Source organism: Choloepus didactylus, chromosome 14 (genome assembly GCF_015220235.1).
Source record: "Choloepus didactylus isolate mChoDid1 chromosome 14, mChoDid1.pri, whole genome shotgun sequence".
Classification (NCBI taxonomy): domain Eukaryota; kingdom Metazoa; phylum Chordata; class Mammalia; order Pilosa; family Megalonychidae; genus Choloepus; species Choloepus didactylus.
Window position 1 is genome coordinate 81,080,466 of NC_051320.1, and position 18,921 is coordinate 81,099,386.

Genomic DNA, 18,921 nt, shown 5'->3' on the forward strand with positions numbered 1-18,921 from the left:
AAATGTTATATTAAAAAGTGAAAAACATTAGAGGAGCCAGTATTATTGACTCTTCAAAGACTTTGGTATATTTTTTGAGAAGCAGTGGTGTGAATATGAAGGAATTTTAGAGATTTGAATAAAATAAAAATGAAATAAACTTTTCTATTTTGTTTTAATGAGATGCTTTCTGTTTATATTTATTAAAATATTCAGTCATTTTCACAATAGTAATCATAGGTATCATTTCTCTAGTACTTGCTATGTGCTACATGTCTAAGTTCTAGTTGGTTAACTCAGGTCAGATAACTTTTCTTCTTGCCAGTTTAGCCTACAGATTTGTGCATGATCAGTTTTGTTTTGTTTTGTTTTGTTTTTTTATGAAATTTTATTTTGAAATAAATTCAAACTTACAGGAACAGTTGCAAAAACAGTACAAACCCTATACATAGAACTCCAGCATACCCCCACCCCCCCACCCCCGATACCCCGATCTACCACCTTTAACATCCTGTCACACCACCGTTTCTTTGTTTCCCTCCCTCCCTCCCTATCTATCATCCATCATCTATTGCTCTGTCCTCTGAATGTATGAGAGCAAGCTGCACATATCTTTGAACAAACAATATAATTCACATAAACCTTTCCCATGGACAAGAATATTTTATGCAATCCCATTAAGCGCAGCTAAGAAGTTCAAGAAATTCAACATTGATACAAAGCTTACATTCTATATTTCCTTTTTTTTCTCCTTATGTCCCATCTGTGTCCCTTTGAGCCTCCTCTCCTCCAGTCCTCCATCCTCAGATCCCATCCAAGATCATCCTTGGCATTTAATTGGCATGATCAGTTTTTAGAAGCAGCGAGGAAGAAATCTCTCCGTGGAAGAAGGCAGTGATGTGGTCAGTGTGTGGAGTTGCGTGGGATGTATACCATGTTTCACTGGGGAAGTGGAAGGAACACTGAGATTGGAGTCAGAAGACTCTGCCCCTTCCCTGCTCCTTCACTGCTTAACTGTGTGACAGTGGGCTAGCAACTCTCTTAAATTTCCAGTTTCCTAATCTGTAAAAAGTGGGTAATGATACCTCCTGAGACTGTTCTAAGGATTAAATGAGATAATGTAAGTAAAGAATTTAACTTCATCCCTGTCACATTGCAGCCATTCAGAGACCCTTCATTGCCTCTTTTAAGCCCCATACACAAGATTGTTGGGAAATTAAATTGGGAAACAGAATATGGAATCTGGCTTACAAATTTTAAGATACCATCCCAATCCCAGTGTAAGATGGTAATGTTCATTGGCTGCTCCTTCAAGTGTGGATAATAGAAGAGCATAGGTTATGGCCAGAAGACCTAAATTTATCAGGGTGGCCACCAAATCTGGAAACATGGGTGAAAAAACAGTAAATGATTTAGTGATATTATAGTACAATGCATGGTAAAATTGTATTAGCTACCTTTCCAGACTTGTTGGCTACCCTGTGTTCCCAGGTCCATCACCTATTAGGCATTTGGTTTAGGAAAGTTTTTTAATCTCTTTGAGCAATGAGAATCAAATTATATAAAGTATTCTAAAAATGTTCTATAAACTATGAAGCATTTATATTATTATATTATATTGGTTTCTATTTTGTTTATGGTTTTCATTATCCAGCAGTACAGTGGCTTTTTGATTAGGTTCACAATGGATGGAATTAATTTTCATTTAGCCAAGAAACATTTCTTATAGGAGAATTGCAATTACTCCACTAGTGGGAAGTAATTTCAAATATCAGGAGGCCATGTTACTTACAGAGAAGGCAGCATCAGAGGGTTCGATAGGCTGCCAGACTGGAGTGAATGGAGCAGGTAAAAGATAGGGAGCATTTATAAACTGCTGGAGTATCAGTAATCCTGAGTCTTTGAGATATGATAACTGAGGAAAAAGATCCAGCTTCGTATGCTTGGCTCACCTTCATTCTGTGCTGTAGATTTACAGTGTAATTGTAAAGATAGGGGTTTGAAGCAGACTTACTGCTCACCAGAGACCTCATGGCGCTTAAGAAGTTAACTTAGGGAGAAAACCATAGTATTCCCCAAAAAGATATCCTGCTTAATTTTTCAGTTCCTACAGTCATGTTAAATAGGTTTAATAATGGCCACTTAACAAGACTAGAAAGAAGAAAACAATTAGCATTTCTCTTTTGGATTTCTGTTACCACAGAAAAGGTGAATTCCCTTTGATTATGAAGATTATCTTGTTCATGGAGGGTGTAACTGGAGGACACAAGGAAGAAATAGAGCATGAGAGAGAAGCACTTACAGCTTCTTCTTACAGGAGGCTGATCCTTCTGGTTCAGAATGCTCAGAAATAAAGGTTTTCTGTGAAATTTAGCACAGTCCCATTCTCCTCTCCAGTCTTTGCTTTCCTCAGGATAGATAGTCCCTGGTGTGTATATCTCGTCTTCCACTACCTCCTATCCCATCCCTCCTCCACACACACTCTTACACAGACTGAAGCAAGAAATACTTCTTTCACCATGCCTGAACTAGTTCATTGTTCAGATTCTATAGCAAGATGCCTCTTTACCAACAGATAAGCTTCAGTATCACCAACCACTGCTCGTTGTATAGAAAAGAGGTTTATACAAATGTCTATAAGCAATTTGTGGTCCTCATTATTTCATACTGGATTGCTAGGAATTGTGAATTTGATATAACATGGAATAAGCAGGCAGGGAAGGGAATATAATATAGGCTTTGTATCTTGAGAATTGCATTAAAAGAATTGCAGTTAGTCCTAAAACAAAGAGGCTATGAGACAGAAATTTTGCTAGAGGGATGGGAATAGTTTAGACTAGTAAAATCAAAGTCAGTAGGATTTGTTTATGAAAACACAATGTTTTCTACATTAGGAACTTGCCCTGATGTCTTTGAGGAGGTGAGAGCCAAAAAGGGTAGAACTTTAATCCTTTATAGGAAAGTATATGTTGAATGTCATTTAGGAAACTTCTCTGTGGTTATCATTTTACCAGTGTCGAAACTAACCTGAAAGTCAGTTCAATTGTTCAAAGGTCTCTTTAATCATGTAGTTAGAATATCTCATGTGATAAACATTATCTGACTTACCATTTCAAAACCTGTTGGAAGAATTTTCGAAATCACTAATTGTTAATTTTATGGAATATTTTTATTTATTTATTTTCATGGAATGCTTTTGAGTTTAAGCAGCTTCTGCTGAAAAACAACTCCTGTATCACAAGGTTAAGCTCATGATGATTGTGGTAAATGGCAGCAAAACATAGTTCTTCATATAAATATTAAGATAGGCTTAAATAACTCCATTTGACAGGCTCTTTGGAATTTCTATATAAGCTGCATTTAGTAGGAGGGAGAAAGGAAGGATTGGAAGGAGGGAGCAAGTAAAGGAAAAAGACTATTATTTGTTTTCCCCAGTTACTCTTTGCTGAACTGCATATTGCACTATGTGGACATTGGTTCCATGTGGTTTCATGCTTTCAACCCCTGTTCTTGCTATCTTGGCCTGCCTGTCTGACATATGTAAAAGATATGGTAAGAAAAATAATTTTTTTTTTTAGTGCCTAGTGTGTCTAACACTCTACTAGGTACTTTATACACATTTCCATGTATTCTCACAACAACCAGGTACAGGTACAGTAGATAATGCAACATTCTTGTGTAGATGAGGAAGCTAAGGCTGAGAGAGTTATATAAATTGCCCGAGGTTACACAACCAGTAGAAAATCCCATAGACACTGTTTAATCATTTTCTTATTTGATCTACCATTGCTAATCACTCCTTCCTTCCCGAATTGTAGCCTGCCCTTAACTTTCATGACAATACATGTGTCTGTTTTCTTCTAACTTCTGTCCTTGCTTCCTGACTCTCTTTGGTGGGCCCTACTTCATCTCTCTATTCCTTAAATCTTGGTATTCCTACAGGATCTACTTTTGACTCTTCTCACATTACATACTCTTCCCAACAGATAACATCTATGCTCATAATTTGAATTACTGTGTTTATGCTGCTGATTCCCCAATCTTTATTTCTATTCCAGATCTCTCTTCTGAGAATCACATGAATGAGAATCACATTTGCCATTAAATGTGCTATAGGCACCTTAAATTCAATTTGCCCCACAGTGAGGTTTTCCCCTTAATTTTTTCCTGGGGTTCTATGACTTTGTAAGTGGCAATATCACCCATCCACTTTCCCAGATCAGAAGCCTGATTGTCATCCTTATTCCTCCCAGATCCTTGGATCTTATATCCCATCACCACATCTTACCGATTCTCAAATTAGTTCACCTACCTCCATCCCCATTTTCATAATCCTAAGTCTCCTGGGGAAGTTTGCTGCATGCAGTTTTGCCCTCTTCTAATATGTTTCCTACCTAATAGCCCAGATGTCTATCAAAATTTCAATTTAGAACATTTTGCTGGTCTTTCCCCCAACTTTACCTTCTTTAATTACTCCTTATTACTCTCAGGGTTAAGTTCAAACTCCTTTCTGTGTTATATATACCCCTGCTTACCTTTTTAGTACCTTTTTTTTTTTTTTTTTTTTTTTTTTTACCATACATTTTTGCAAGTTCTTAGCATAAGTCATTATTCCAAGACTTGCTCCCTACCTTAGCACATGATATTTCTGCTGGGAGTGCTCTTCTCTCACTTTCAAATTCTTAGCTCATTCTTCCCCTTCCCAAACTTAGCTTAGCTCCTTGTTAGCAGTCTTCCCTTCATCACCTGATCTCTGCCCTTCCCCCAAGTGGATTGCTCTCAGGTGCTCTCATAACACCATGTGCTTAATCATTTTACAGCACTTGTGGCTGTAACCTAGTACTCTCTCCAGAACCACAGTCTCAGGTATACAGCTATCTTCATTTCCACTTCATTTTATTCCCATGTGTATTTCTTGTTTAACCTTCCAAAACTACATTCTTGATTATTTTCTCCAAAATCAACTGTTCTTCCAAACTTCCCCATCTCAGGAAATGGTAATTCCATTTACTCAGGCCCCAAACCAGAGTCATCCTCAGTTCATTAATTTGTTTTACAACCCATATCTGGTCCATCAATGAAACCTACTGTTGTCACCCTTATCCGTGCCGTCATTATCTTTTGCTTAAATGATTGCAATAACCTCCTAACTGGTCTCATGCTTCTACCCCTCCTCCCCTAGATCTATTCTCATCAAAATAGCCAGTGTGATTCTTGCAAAAAGACAATCAGATCTTGTCCCTCTTCTGCTCAAAACCTTACCTTGGCTTCCATCACAGCCAGAGTAAAAGGCTGAAGGCCACACCTTGGCCTCCATGACCCGTCTCCATGACCCCCTCCCAGCCTTTACTTCTGATCTCAGATCCTACCACTACCCTGCCTTTTTTACTCTACTCCAGCTCCATGGCTAGTCCTAATTTTCTTCAGGTCTCTGTTCAATGTCATTTTTTTAGTGAATCCTTCTTTGACTGTCCATCATAGAAAAGTTCACCATCCCCATCCTGGTTGATTGTTCTCCATAGCACTGATTACCATCTTGTATGTTTCCTCTTATTCTTCTCCCCAACTAGAATGTAAAACTCCATGAGGGCAGAGACTTGATCTCTTTTGCTTACTACTGTATCCCCAACACATAGAATAGTGCATGGCCCCTGGTGGGCACTCAGAAAGTATTTGGTGTCATCTAGGGTTGTAGAAATTACAACAGTCGTGGACTCTGTGGTTTAACAGACATGCTAATACACTGAGTTCCAACTCTGATACTGATGAACTCTTTGATCACTTGCAATTAGACCACTCCTTAGCCTCAGTTTCTTTATCCATAATATAAGGATGTATTTATTCTTAACTCGGGTTTTTTTGTTTATTTGGCAATTGAATGAGATAATCCATTCAATTGCTTACTTAGCTCGGTGCTTGGTCCGTAAACAATAGAGAGCAGCCTCTGCTATGGATACTGCTGTTAATTTCATTATAGCAAGTTTCAGACTACACTGTGAATGCTTTTTACTTGTCCATCTCCTCCACCAGATTGTCAATTCAACTGCATTTTAAACTTGCTATTGTAATAATAGGGATAGCAGTGGCAATAACAACAGTAATAAATAATAGCAGAAGTTATCATTTGAGTGCATACTCTGTGCTTCTCTTAAGTCAACTCTGTTCAGTGAACTTTCTACAGTGATGGAAATGTTCTGTATCTACACTGTCCGGAGAGGTAGCCACTGGCTACAGCTGTTATTAAGCACTTGAAATGTGGTAATATGATGGGGGAGCTAAATTTTAAATTTTATTTAATTTTAACTAATTTAGGTTTAAATAGCCACATTTGGCTAGTGGCTACCATGTTGAATTTCAAAGTTCTAAGTTCTTTACATACGTTAATTCATTTACTACTTACAATAATCCTTTGAGTGAGTTAGAGTTATAGATGACGAAACCGAGTTTCTGAGAGGCCGATGCTTAATTTGCCCAAGGTTACACGGCCGGTGCAACTTAGAGCTGGGATTTGAAGGTACAAAACTCTTGGTAATCTGGGCAGTGGCAGTAGCAGGCTGGAGCTCAGTGCCCCTTGTGCCTGTGCAGAGAAATGGCAGCACCAGCACAGCGGTAGGAGATACCTCTGGAGACACAGGGTCATGCTCAGCTCTGTCCCAGACCAGGAGGGAAGGGAGTGGCCCGAGGTAAGGGCACAGAGCGTTTAGGACGGCGATGACAAAGGCACCAATGTAGGACGACAAAGTTGGTGTCAGACCACGACCTCAGGAGGCAGGGAGGTGAAAGGCAGCCAAATCCAGCTGGGAGATGTGACACCGCACAATATTAAACAGTTGAAGAGATTAAATCAGGTCATCTTTCCAGTGACGAGTTCTACAAGGATGTGCTGGAGGTTGGCAAGCTAGCAAAACTTGCCTGTTTCGATGATGTTGCAGTAGGTGTGGTATGTTATAGGGTGGATCATGCACAGAATCAGAAGAGACTTTACATCATGATACAAGGGTATCTGGCACTTTACTGAAGGCTGGGAATAGGAACTAAAATGTTAAATCATGTCTTAAATATCTGTGGAAAAAAAAGAAAAAGTCTCTTTAGACAGTATCTACCTGCCTGTCAAGATCAGTAGTGAGTCGGCAATTTACTTTTACAGGAAGTTTGGCTTTGGGATTATTGAGACAAGGAAGAACTACTCTAAGAGGACAGAGCCCACAGATGCTCAGGTTCTGCAGAAAAACCTCCAAGTCGCTTCTCATCGTTTTGCAGATGTGCAAAAAACAGACAACTGAACAAATTACAAATGAACTTTCTTGCACTTGCTTGTCACCAAATAAAAAGAGGCCCATTGATTTTTCCCCTTCTTTCTTTTAAATCCCTTTGCTTCCTTATTCTTGTTTCTCTTTTTTCCCTCCCTTTTCTCTAAAAGTTTTAATACTTTCAAGGTCGTTAAACATTAATCATGTTTGGATTGTTTTAGTTTTCTTACTTTTGTGAGGTGGTTTCATTGAAGGAACAGAAAGTATAGGTATGTTTAGTTTCACAGCTAAGATATTTGGTCCCAAAAATTGAGGTGTCAATTTCAAATTTTTTAGCTGATTTTTTTAAATGTCCTGTTTTCACATTGAAGGGCAGAGCCTACAAAATATTGTATGTTTCAAAAGACACACAAAAAAGCAGTAGCAATGTCTTGTTCTCCAATTCATAAAAAAGTTTGGTGTGGGATACTAATCCCTAGACATTGCTGTCACTCTACCTTTAGTCCTTCTGAGCACTATCTTAGGAACTGAACCATTATTATCCTTCTAAGAAACACTTAAACTTTTGTTGTTTTTTAAAGCAGTTATATCCTGATTTCCTTGCTGGTGGTTGAGGGTAGATGGGGCAGTTTGGTTAGGTAGTGTTCATACTTTGGTCTCAGTAGTTGAGTTAAACTGCTTTTTGCTGATGAATGGGCTGGTTGTTAGCAGGTTTATTTTTCCTGCTGTTGATTGTTACTAATGCCATTAACTTTTAGAGTATGGGCTGGTGAGATGAATTTATTTTAATATCCCAGCAGAGGTATGGCCTTTAACTGACCTAAAGAGGTTTGTTGTGATTTACTTTTTTCGTTTTTTTCCTGTGCTTTTTTCTTTAGTAAACCCAACGGTAGTTTTATTCAACATCGTTAAAAATGGAGTTTATGTCCTTTTAGGTCAAGACTCCTGATTAAATCTGAAGCAGGTGTTTTCTCTTGGTCATATTAAAGAAATACTTAAAAGGAAGTTTAGATGGACTTGGGGCACAATAAATGCATTTAATGTCAGCTAATGCAGGCTGCTAAACCTATGGCCACTGAGCATTTGATTATACAGGAAAAAATACCTACGCAGTATTTTCAAGAGCAAAGCTGTGCTATTGCTTATCTGTTGGAGAACATCCCAGATTTGATTTCACTCTGTGCTTAGAATGTTGAGTTTAAGGATTTGGGGAAGAGTAGAATTGTTAAATATATGACTTCTGTTCTTGGAAAAGTAGAAAGCTAGAAGTGCTAATAATGCACATGTCACTGTGACCTCTTCTATTGACAGAACTGATTTATACCAGAGTATTTTCTGTCACATAGGCAAGAGGCATTGATAGGTTGATCAGTTTTTATAAGTTGGGAAACATCTGAAATTTTCATGTGTTCCTTCCATAGTCCCATCTCCAATATTTTAAATGTTTTAGATTGCCAGTACTGACAGCCCATTGTCTCATTTTAGAACAACGTCTCATTAGATTTTAAAACAGTGCACAGGGCTCTAGTTTTCTGTTGTTTGACTTTAAAAGGAAGGTTGACTCATAATATTTATCCTCTTATTGTAAAATTCTGGTATGAAAGTCTCAACCCTCCAAATATGCTATTTACAAAATGTTTATACACATTTTATAATCCTAAATACTTTTTTGAGAATGTGAAAGTACAATAGAGTTCAACAGCCTTATTGAGTGCCAAGAATAATACAGAAAAGGAAGACGTTTGATGAATAAATATATAGAGGTCTAATTTTAAGATAATAAAAATCTAGAAAGACCCTGCTGTTTTTAAACATCAATTTCTTAAGCAGTCCAAGTTGAAGCTTAGAAGGAAGGATTCACAGTTAGCACCTTTAACCTTCATGGGTAAGCTTCAGCTTCCTCTTGCCTGGAGAAGAGTGCTTGAGTTAAACAAGGCATTAGTTTGAAGAATTCTGTCTTTGTGTAAACTTCCAGATATCAAAATAGATTTTTATATGTAAATGAGTTTTTTGAGATGACACTTCCTCTATTTCTATAACCGTTTTGCCTGGACTATCTAGTTGGTCCTATGAATGTATTCCCTAAATGTGGTTATTGAAAACAGAGGAGCTGTCTCATGAAAATTAGGTACCATTATTTAAGGAGAAGAAAAATAAAGTTTGAATTGCATATGTAGGCTTCCTGTCATTATAGAGTTTTGTTTTTTTTTTTCCACAGTAGCCAATAACTTAACCTAAATTGTAAATGTTTGTAAAGGGCTAATTGTCCTGCATCAAACTAGTATTAAATAATTTCATCCACATATAGAGAAGGTAGAAGCTGGACACTAGTTCATATGCCTATGAATTGGTAAAGACTGAATGAGTGTCCTATGTTGAGTTTGTAATTTTGATATATAATAGAAATTATCTTGTTGGAGGTAAAACAATAAATAATTCTATGAACTGGAAGATCACAGAATATACCCATCATATTTTTCAGGACATATAGTTTTTTTGTTTGATGAATAGATAAAAATTATATTGTATAGTAATTGCATTTAGGTTCTAAAGAAAAGAATCTGCAGAGAAATGTATGCAAAATAAAATTTGTCCAGATTAGTTTTCATTTGGGTAGAGAAGTTCTGATATATCCCTAAAGCAGTTTACATTACCAATTGAAAGGCCTCCAAAATTAGAAGTAATAGAGTATGGTGGTGGAAAAGAAAGGCTTCCTCAGTTTTTTGGAGGGAATAACTTTTAAAATGCTTTAATGGCTACATTTACTTGGTGTAGTTAAGAGTTAAACTTGTCAGCTTTAACATTGCTGTTAAATCTGAAATAAACTTCTGTGATGTTCTGGTAAAACAAACAAACAAATAAATAAACCCCTCGGTAATCTGGTCCCAGAGTCTGTACTGGCATCTTGTACACTGCGCCTCCTTCATGTCATTCTCAACAATGGAAGTCCTGCATAGGCAAAAGACCAAGGTCACATATCTGGGTTCTTCCTGAAAGGAACTTTGAAGAGGCAAATTTCTGGTTCCTACCTTGCCAAGGTATCACTCATAAGGTGGGAAATTCTCCAAACATAGGAGAGGTCTTCAAACATCTCTAGACAGCCACTGTAGACCACCAAGCTTGGCTACTCAGCCTCTCTGTATGCACTCTTCTTTCGGACTTAAATTTGCAAATGGTGGCATCAACACCAAAATGTTCCCTCTGAACATCTTATGGTCTCTCTTATGTAAGTGAAAAAATGTTCTCCCTCTCCTCAAAAGGGGGAATAACCCAACATCTTATCAGTTACTCTTTCCAGCTTCAAGTCCAGGATTTCTGGGTGGCACCCATTCTTTTTGTTACTGTTCCATTATGAACTCCTGTAACTAGTGAACTAAACTATGAAATTAATTGCCATCACCTTACTTTCTATGAAATATTAGGAGAAAGTGAAAGGGGAAAATTAGTTAAAAACACAAGCATGTATTTCTCAAACCAGGGAAGAAATGTGAGTAGATACTTCAGTCTTTGCTTTTGTTATTGTTTCTAAATCCTTAATTGGTATTTTAAACTCCCTTTCTCCACTACCCTGTGTTCTCTTTGCCCTCACCTGGCTCTCAGCTTAAATTGTGGGGTTTTTATCTAGCTATGACACTCAGACTTTCATTCCTGAGGGAACCTGAGTTCTTGGTTGTCTTGCCTGTGTGGAGTTGTTTCTGTCTTCCATTTATCTATACAGTTTATTGACTTATAGGTGTTTCAGGTTCTGGACCCGCACCTCCCTTTATTCACTCTGTAGCAGCAATCCTGTTTACCCTTGAAAATCAAGATTCATTACCCCAACCAATTCTGTAACCTCCCTTTTTGCCTGACTACTCAGTGAGGAGCTCTCAATTGCTAGGTTGCAGCCTAAGCTTTGAAATCAGTGGAGGCATTGTGGAGTCGTTTGGTGAAATCATTCTTTTGAGTACTGAGACTGTTAAACCAGCGGATCCAGAATTGCAGTGATGGGAGATTTAAAAAAAAGAAAGAAAGAAAGAAAGAAATTGCAAGTTGGTCATTAGGAGTGATGTGGTAGGGGAGGAAGAAGAATATAACTAATTCTACTTTTGTTCCTTGGTTCCCATTAGTCTATGTGTTCTGGCTACAGGAGAAACAACGTCATGTGTTTTTCAATGGTTCAGAGCATCCTTGAGGACATCACCCTAGCTTATGACATGTTGTCTCCCAGGCAATGAATTTTCAATAGATGACTTCGGCATTCTGAAAGATCGTCTTTCTGGAGGATGGGATACATGGTAAAACCAGTATTTTATGTTTTCATAAACTTAAGATTGGTTTAAAAGTTCATTCTGAGTTACTTGGAGGCATACACAAAGTGAAACATTAAGCTGAAAGGGGGTTTGAATGAGCTGAAACTGACTCATTATGACCTTGGGCAAGACACTCAACTACTGTGAGCTACCCACTCCCCCACATCTATAATGATACTTAGTATGAAGGGCTTTGAACCACTCGGATGAAAGGTGTTGTGCAAATGCAAAGTGTTTGTTAATAACAACAGTAATCATCATCATCTCACCCTTCCCTCAGTATGACCTAAAATTGAGCAGTGCTTCAAAAGATTGCCTAGGAAATGGTGTCCTCAATATTTGTTGTTGTCTGCTCTCCTAGCATCTGGTACTTTTCCTTCACAGCACTTATCACAGTTCATGATATTTGTTTGACTATTTGAATGATACTTGTTTCCTCCACTGCATCAAAACCCCTTGAGAACAGGGGCCACATTTGTTTGTTTACTGTTGTATCCCCAATGCCCAGCACCTTGCCTGCATGCAATAGGGATTCAGTAACTATTTACTGGATGAATAAATAAATAAATAAATAATGCCTATTTCTATGAATTCTGTCAAAAACAAAAACAGAGGCAAGATCAGTAGTTTGGGGTTTCTCCCCCAGTTTTGGAATCCTAATGCTGTAAGGAAGTGATTCCTGTTAGGCATAATCTTATAATGGGCATGGTGCTATGAGAAATTTATTGGAATAATTTTCAGCAGCATAAATGTTTAGTAACAGATGCACTTAGATAGCAGGTTGCCTCATAGCTGCCATCTGTTGGACAAGTGTCTGTGCTAACAATACTAATCCATTAGAATGAGACCAATAGCACTCTCACACATATTTAATTTTATTCATTTTCAAAATTTTTCTGAGGCTTGAAGGAAGAAAGGTGTTCCCATGTCTGGATGGCTGCTGCTTAATAATGGTGCATTACGACACCTTGGCAAACTATGAAGTCCATTTGATGTGTTGTAATGCTCAACAAGGAAGTATTATCTCTTAAGCGTTTTGTCAGAAGTCAAACCTATGCTAAATAATAGCACTGGGAAACTCACTCAACTACAAAGAATTGGGTCCAACAGAGTTCAGGGCAGCTTGTGCAACTGACAACAGAAACTGTCATTAGATGAAGGGATATAATTCATGCTGGTCATCATTGGTGTGTATGATATTTTTTAAAGCAGTTTTATTGAGATATATTCACATTCAATGCAGTCCATCCAAAGTGTACAATCAGGGGCTTTTAGTATATTCACAGAGTTGAATATTCATCACCATTATCAATTTTAGAACATTTTATTACTCAAAAAAAAAAAAAAAACCAACCAACCGAACAAAAAAAACCCCATAATCCTTAGCAGTCACCTCTCAGTCCCTCTATCCTTCCTCATCCCTATATAACCACTAATCTACTTCTGTCTCTGTAGATATCTTTATATTTACATTTCATATAAATTGAATCATACAATATGTAGTAATTTGTGTTTGGTTTCTTTCGCTTAGCATAATGTTTTTGTTTATTATTATTTTTTAATTGGAGAATTTGTAGGTTTTCAGAAAAGTCATATAAAAAATACAGTGTTCCCATGTACCCCCCCCCGGCATTGACACTTTTCATTAGTGTGCTACCTTTGTTAGAGTAGATGAAAGAGTATTAAAATAATACTGTTAACTATAGTGCATAGTTTACATTAGGTATATATTTTCCCATATACCACCCTATTATTAACACCTTGTATTAGTGTCATACATATGTTATGATTCATGAAAGAACATTCTTATACTTGTACTGTTGACCCTAGTTTGTCATCCACAGCAGGGTTCCCTGTGTTATACAGACCCATGTTTTATCTTCTAAGTTTCATTCTAGTAACATATACAAGCCAAAACTTCTCCCCTTTTAAGCACATTCACATACATGATTCATCACTGTTAATTACACTCACAAGAATGTGCTTCCATCACCTCAATCCATTTCCAAACCTTTACAATCAACCTAAATAGAAATTCTCTACAAATCAAGCATCAGCTCCCAATTCTCTACCCCAGTCTATCCCCTGGTAACCTATATTCTAGATTCTAACTCTGAGTTTGCTTATTATAATTAATTCTTTTAGTGAGAGCATACAATATCTGTCCTTTTGTGCCTGGTTTATTTCACTTAGCATAATGTCTTCAGGGTTCATCCATGTTGTCACATGCATCAGGACTTTGTTCCTTTTTACAGCTGAATAATATTCCATTGTATGTATATACCACATTTTGTTTATCCGTTCAAAAATGTGGACACTTGGGTTGCTTCCATCTTTTGGCAATTGTAAATAATACTGCTATGAGCATCAGTGTGCAAATATCTGTTTGAGTCCCTTCTTTCAATTCTTCTGAGTATATGTACCTAGCAGTGAGATTGCTGGGCCATATGGTAATTCTGTATTTAGTTTCCTGAGGAACTGTCAAACTGTCTTCCACAGTGGCTGCATCATTTTACATTCTCACCAGCAATGAAGAGTGTTCCTGTTTCTCCACATCCTTTCCAGCATAGTATTTTTTTTAAACAGGGCAAAGGCAGTATGGTAAACTCTCCATCTCCATATGTACACATAATTAGGTTACATCCAGTGAAAGCCTCATGATTCTCAGCCGGGATGTGCCTTTTAATAAAACCTTTGCTAAGGTTTTTTGCTATATAAAGATGGAAACAGTGTTGGTCTACATAAATTTATTCTGTGCATAATCAGTTGGTTTTGTGATGCATCATAAGTGTGGGCCAACTTCCATAAATGTCTCTGTGCTTAGCATAATGGCTGGTACCCAATAGGGATTTAGTAAATATTTGTTGAGTAAATGTTCTCAGACCTATTGAGGCAATTCCCTCTAGATCTCCAGCATGAAAATAGGTCCTGTAGCCATGTGCCAAACTGACTATTAATTGGAACATGGAATACTTAGTGTGCTAAGCAGAACACAAAGGAAATTGCTTAACTGTACTATGTCCCTGTATAAACTTCTAAAGGCTATGTGATTTCCAAAATGTAAATCTTTGGATATATGTTGTTTGGGGAGCCAAACATCTAACAGTGTTTTGGATAGAGTAAATACATCTGAATCTTGGTTCAGTTACAGGAATGATTTATTTTATACTAGATTCTTCTATGAGTTAAAAAGTGTGAATGACTTAGCTCATTATTAAATATCCTTGGCTCCTGTGATCTCCCCTCCTAAGGAAATGATGGCTATAAGGCAATAATGATAATTGGAGGAGGAGACCTTGACTTTGCTCTGTGGTAATAAAATGACACACTTTGAGTAATTGCATATGTATACAATATTGTATGAAAGAAAGGAGGTATGTTATCATATATATTTTTAAAAATTAAATGTGTTGAAAGTAATATGTTATTTCAGTATGGGCAAGGACTGAGTTCTGCCTTTTGTTTCTGTCATTATCTTTTCTCCTATAACTAGTTCTATTCACAGGAACAAAGCCAACTAACTTAGTTGATGGTTCATTGATTGCCTGCCCCTTGCTAAGAGAAATGCTGCAGTCACAGAGTGTTTCAATTAAATGTTGCCAAATAGTCCCAAGAGGTTTTGAACTTAAACTGAATAGTTCATTGGAGTGTCTCTGCAAATTTGGGGATTTGGGTGTTTATTCCTATCCCTGTTCCATCTTTTTGAAACAATTTATCAAAGATCTAAATGTTTGAGTCAGCATATTGTGCATATCTCTTTGCTCTTGCTAAATTTACCAGTGACCCATCCAGCAAGTCCAATGTCTTTGTCTTGATTTAGCTTGACTTCTCTGCAGCATTCCACAGATCTTGAAATTCCTTCCTAGTCTGTTTAGATACTTTCTTTAGGCTTTCTTGTTAACTCTTATACCATTTTTTTTTAAAGACTCTTCTAACTATCCCTTAAATGTGGTGTTCTCTAGATTTCTTTCTGTCTTTGGTCCCTCCCTTTTTTTCTTTGTTCATTTTCCTTGGTAATCCCCTTCATTTCCATGATTTCCATTACATCCATGCACTGGAATTGGTGGTGGGGCAAGATGGCGGAGTGGTGAGGTGTACGTTTTAGTTACTCCTCCAGGGCAGTAAGTAGAAAGCCAGCAACTGTGTGGACCGGACACCACAGAGCAATTTGACTTTGGGCATACTTCATGCAACACTTGTGAACACGTGGAACTACTGAGATCAGCGAAATCTACTGGGAGCCTCCCTACACAGCCCTGCAGCCCAGAACCACCCTGGGGGGATGGCGCTCACCTGTGACATAGCAAAGTCATCCATCAACAGAGGACCTGGGGGTGCATGGCCTGGAAGAGGGACCCACTCGCAAGTCTCAGGGGCCATATGCCAATACCAAGGACTTGTGGGTCAGCGGCAGAGATAATCCGTGGCAGGACTGACTGAAGGATTAGACTATTGCAGCAGCTTTAAATCTCCAGGAACACCAGGGAGATTTGATTGTTAAAGCCGCCCCCCCTCCCTGACCACCCAGACACACGCCCGATATACAGGGCGGGCAACACCAACTACACATGCAAGCTTGGTACACCAGTTGGACCCCGCAAGTCTCACACCCCTACTCACCATAAAGACAAAGTGGGGGAGAACTGGGTTGAGGGGAATAGGTGGCTCACAGACGCCACCTGGTGTTTAGAGAAAGTGTACTCCATGAAGCTGTAGATGTGACAAATTAGAGATAAGAGTTTTAATCGGTCTACAAATCCTGAAATAACCCTATCAAGTTAAGCAAATTCCAAGAGGCCAAAAACAACAGAAAATTTTAAAGCATATGAAAAAACCAGGTGATATGGATAACCCAAGCCTAAGCACCCAAATCAAAAGATCAGAGGAGACACAGTACTTGGAGCAATTAATCAAAGAACTAAAGATGAACAATGAGACCATGGCACAGGTTATAAAGGACATGAAGAAGACCCTAGAAGAGCATAAAGAAGAAATGGCAAGAGTAAATAAAAAAATAGATGATCTTATGAAAATTAAAGAAACTGTTGACCAAATTAAAAAGATACTGAATACTCATAGTACAAGACTGGAGAAAGTTGAACAATGAATCAGTGACCTGGAAGATGACAGAACAGAAAATGAAAGAACAGAAGAAAGAATGGGGAAAAAAATCAAAAAAATCAACATGGACCTCAAGGATATGATAGAGAATATAAAACGCCCAAATATAAGACTCATTGGTGTTCCAGAAGGGGAAGAGAAGGGTAAAGGTCTAGGAAGAGTATTCAGAGAAATTGTTGGGGAAAACTTCCCAAATCTTCCAAACACCATAAATACACAAATCATAAATGCCCAGTGACCTCCAAATAGAATAAATCCAACTAAATCTGTACACTAATTTCTCCACATAAGTATCTCCGGGTCAGTCTTTCTGAGTTCCAGACCTGTGTATCCAGCCACCCTGTGAATGTGTCTGTGTGTGTGTGTGTGTGTGTATAATGATAATAATAGTAATAGCAACAACAGTAACAGCTACTCATTTTTTAATGTTCTCTATCAGACAGCTGAGGGCTGTATTGCTTTATTCCATTTATTCCTCACAGGAACACTGTGAAGTAAACACTGTTCTTATTTATAAATTAAGAAACCAGGAAAAAAAGAAAAAAGAAATTGGGGTTAGAGTGATTTAGCAACTTTTCCAAGATCATTCAAGGTCATTCAGTCAGTAGCAGAGCTTCATTTTTAATCCCAAATCTAGAGCCCAAGTTTTTAATCGTAAACACTTTGGATTAGTGCATCAACATGGAACACATTACTTAACCCACCCATCCCCCCACGTCCACCCCACCCCCCACGTCCACCTATCTTTTTCCATTATTCTGTGACCTTCTTGAAAGAACCACATTTCATCTCTACAGTGGAATCTGGGAATTGTACTAGACACCCAAAGATTATGAATCACAAAAGTACTTTTGTTTTTATAGCCAAAATACCTCTTTTGTATAAACTAAAGGCTTCAGACTCTTGGCCTTCAGGCTGATGTGTTGTTTGGACTATAAAATGTTTTTAAAACCAGAAAATACCTCATAAATATCTAGATTTCTAACTTTTCTTTAAAAAACTGGACTTGCATTCTCACATGGCATTCTCATCTGGAACTTAGTGGCAGCTTCCCCCTTACCTGGGGCTTGCACTATCTGCTTCAGCACAGTCCCCACTGCTTCCTATGGTCCTTTACTTAATCATGGGTTTTCTCCTATCCTTGATTGTCTAGCCTAGTAGACATTAATGACATCTGGTTAAAGACTATCATTAGGTTTTCACAGCTGGTCCTGTTCCCTCTCTATTTTCTGCCCTACTACTTGAATGATTTTTCTCAAATGAAATCTGTCATTTTTTCAGTGTTTTTCATTTATGTTTCCTCATTGGCTTCTTCCCACATCCCACAAACATGTTAAAGTCTATGCTAAAGGTAGAAGGAGAAAAGTAACGTTTTTAAATATCTACTATATGTTAAACACATACATTATTTCATTAAGTCTTCACAACACTGAAGTGTTTTTAATTCCTAATTTAGAGGTGAGAGAAATCCGAGGCCCAGAAGGATTGTCCCAAGATCGATTACTCAACTTGGACCCAGATCTTTCTGATGCTGAAGTCCGCATTCTTTCTCTTCCAACACATCAACTTCACTTCAAGCCACTATTATCCTTTTTGCAAATAAAAAAGTCTTTAACTCTCTCTTCCCAGTGCTCTGCTTCCAGCTCTTCTTCCTGTACCACCAAACTTGATTCATTTTCTCACACAGAACTCCCTTAATCCCTTTTCTCATCTCAACCCAGTATAATTTGGCCTCTCTCTGATTCACTCATTCATCAACATCATTTGAGCATCTACTGTGCAACAGGCAATTGGCAGACACCAGGGAAATAATCCTTGCTGGAGAGAAGCTGCACAGGCTAGTAGAAGAGACACTTATAGTTCCACTGTAGTGTACTAAGTGCTATAATTTCACCAGTGACTATCTGGTAATTAAATCCAAGGTCTATTTCAGACCTTATCTTACTCAAGCTTTCTTGCATAATTTTTTCCAAAGGACAAGTATCTCTCTTGGGCTGTTTTCCCTTTTCCTTATTTTTTCAGCATTCCTTATTCCTGGTTTTTTTCTTTCCTTTTCTAGAGTTCCTTTGCATGCCCTCATTTAAAATGTCTTTCCAGCTGCTTACTAAATATCTCCACTTAAATGTCATACAGACATTCAGCGTGTCCTATGCCAAACTTATTACTGCCTTACTCCCTTTTTTCCTCAAGAAAATGTCATATAATTAATGGCCCATATTAGATGTCTCAGAGTCATTATCAATTTCATGTCCTCCTCTCACACCAAGACTCAGTGATTC

At 37.9% G+C, this 18,921-nt stretch overlaps 1 protein-coding gene and 1 pseudogene across 1 annotated transcript in view; both read left to right on the plus strand.

Annotated features, from left to right (window-relative positions):
* Positions 1-18,921, plus strand: part of NSMCE2 (NSE2 (MMS21) homolog, SMC5-SMC6 complex SUMO ligase) — a 279,573-nt gene that overhangs the window by 94,468 nt on the left and 166,184 nt on the right. The gene's annotated exons all lie outside the window — the stretch shown is intronic.
* On the plus strand, positions 1,761-7,307 carry LOC119509521 (annotated as a pseudogene).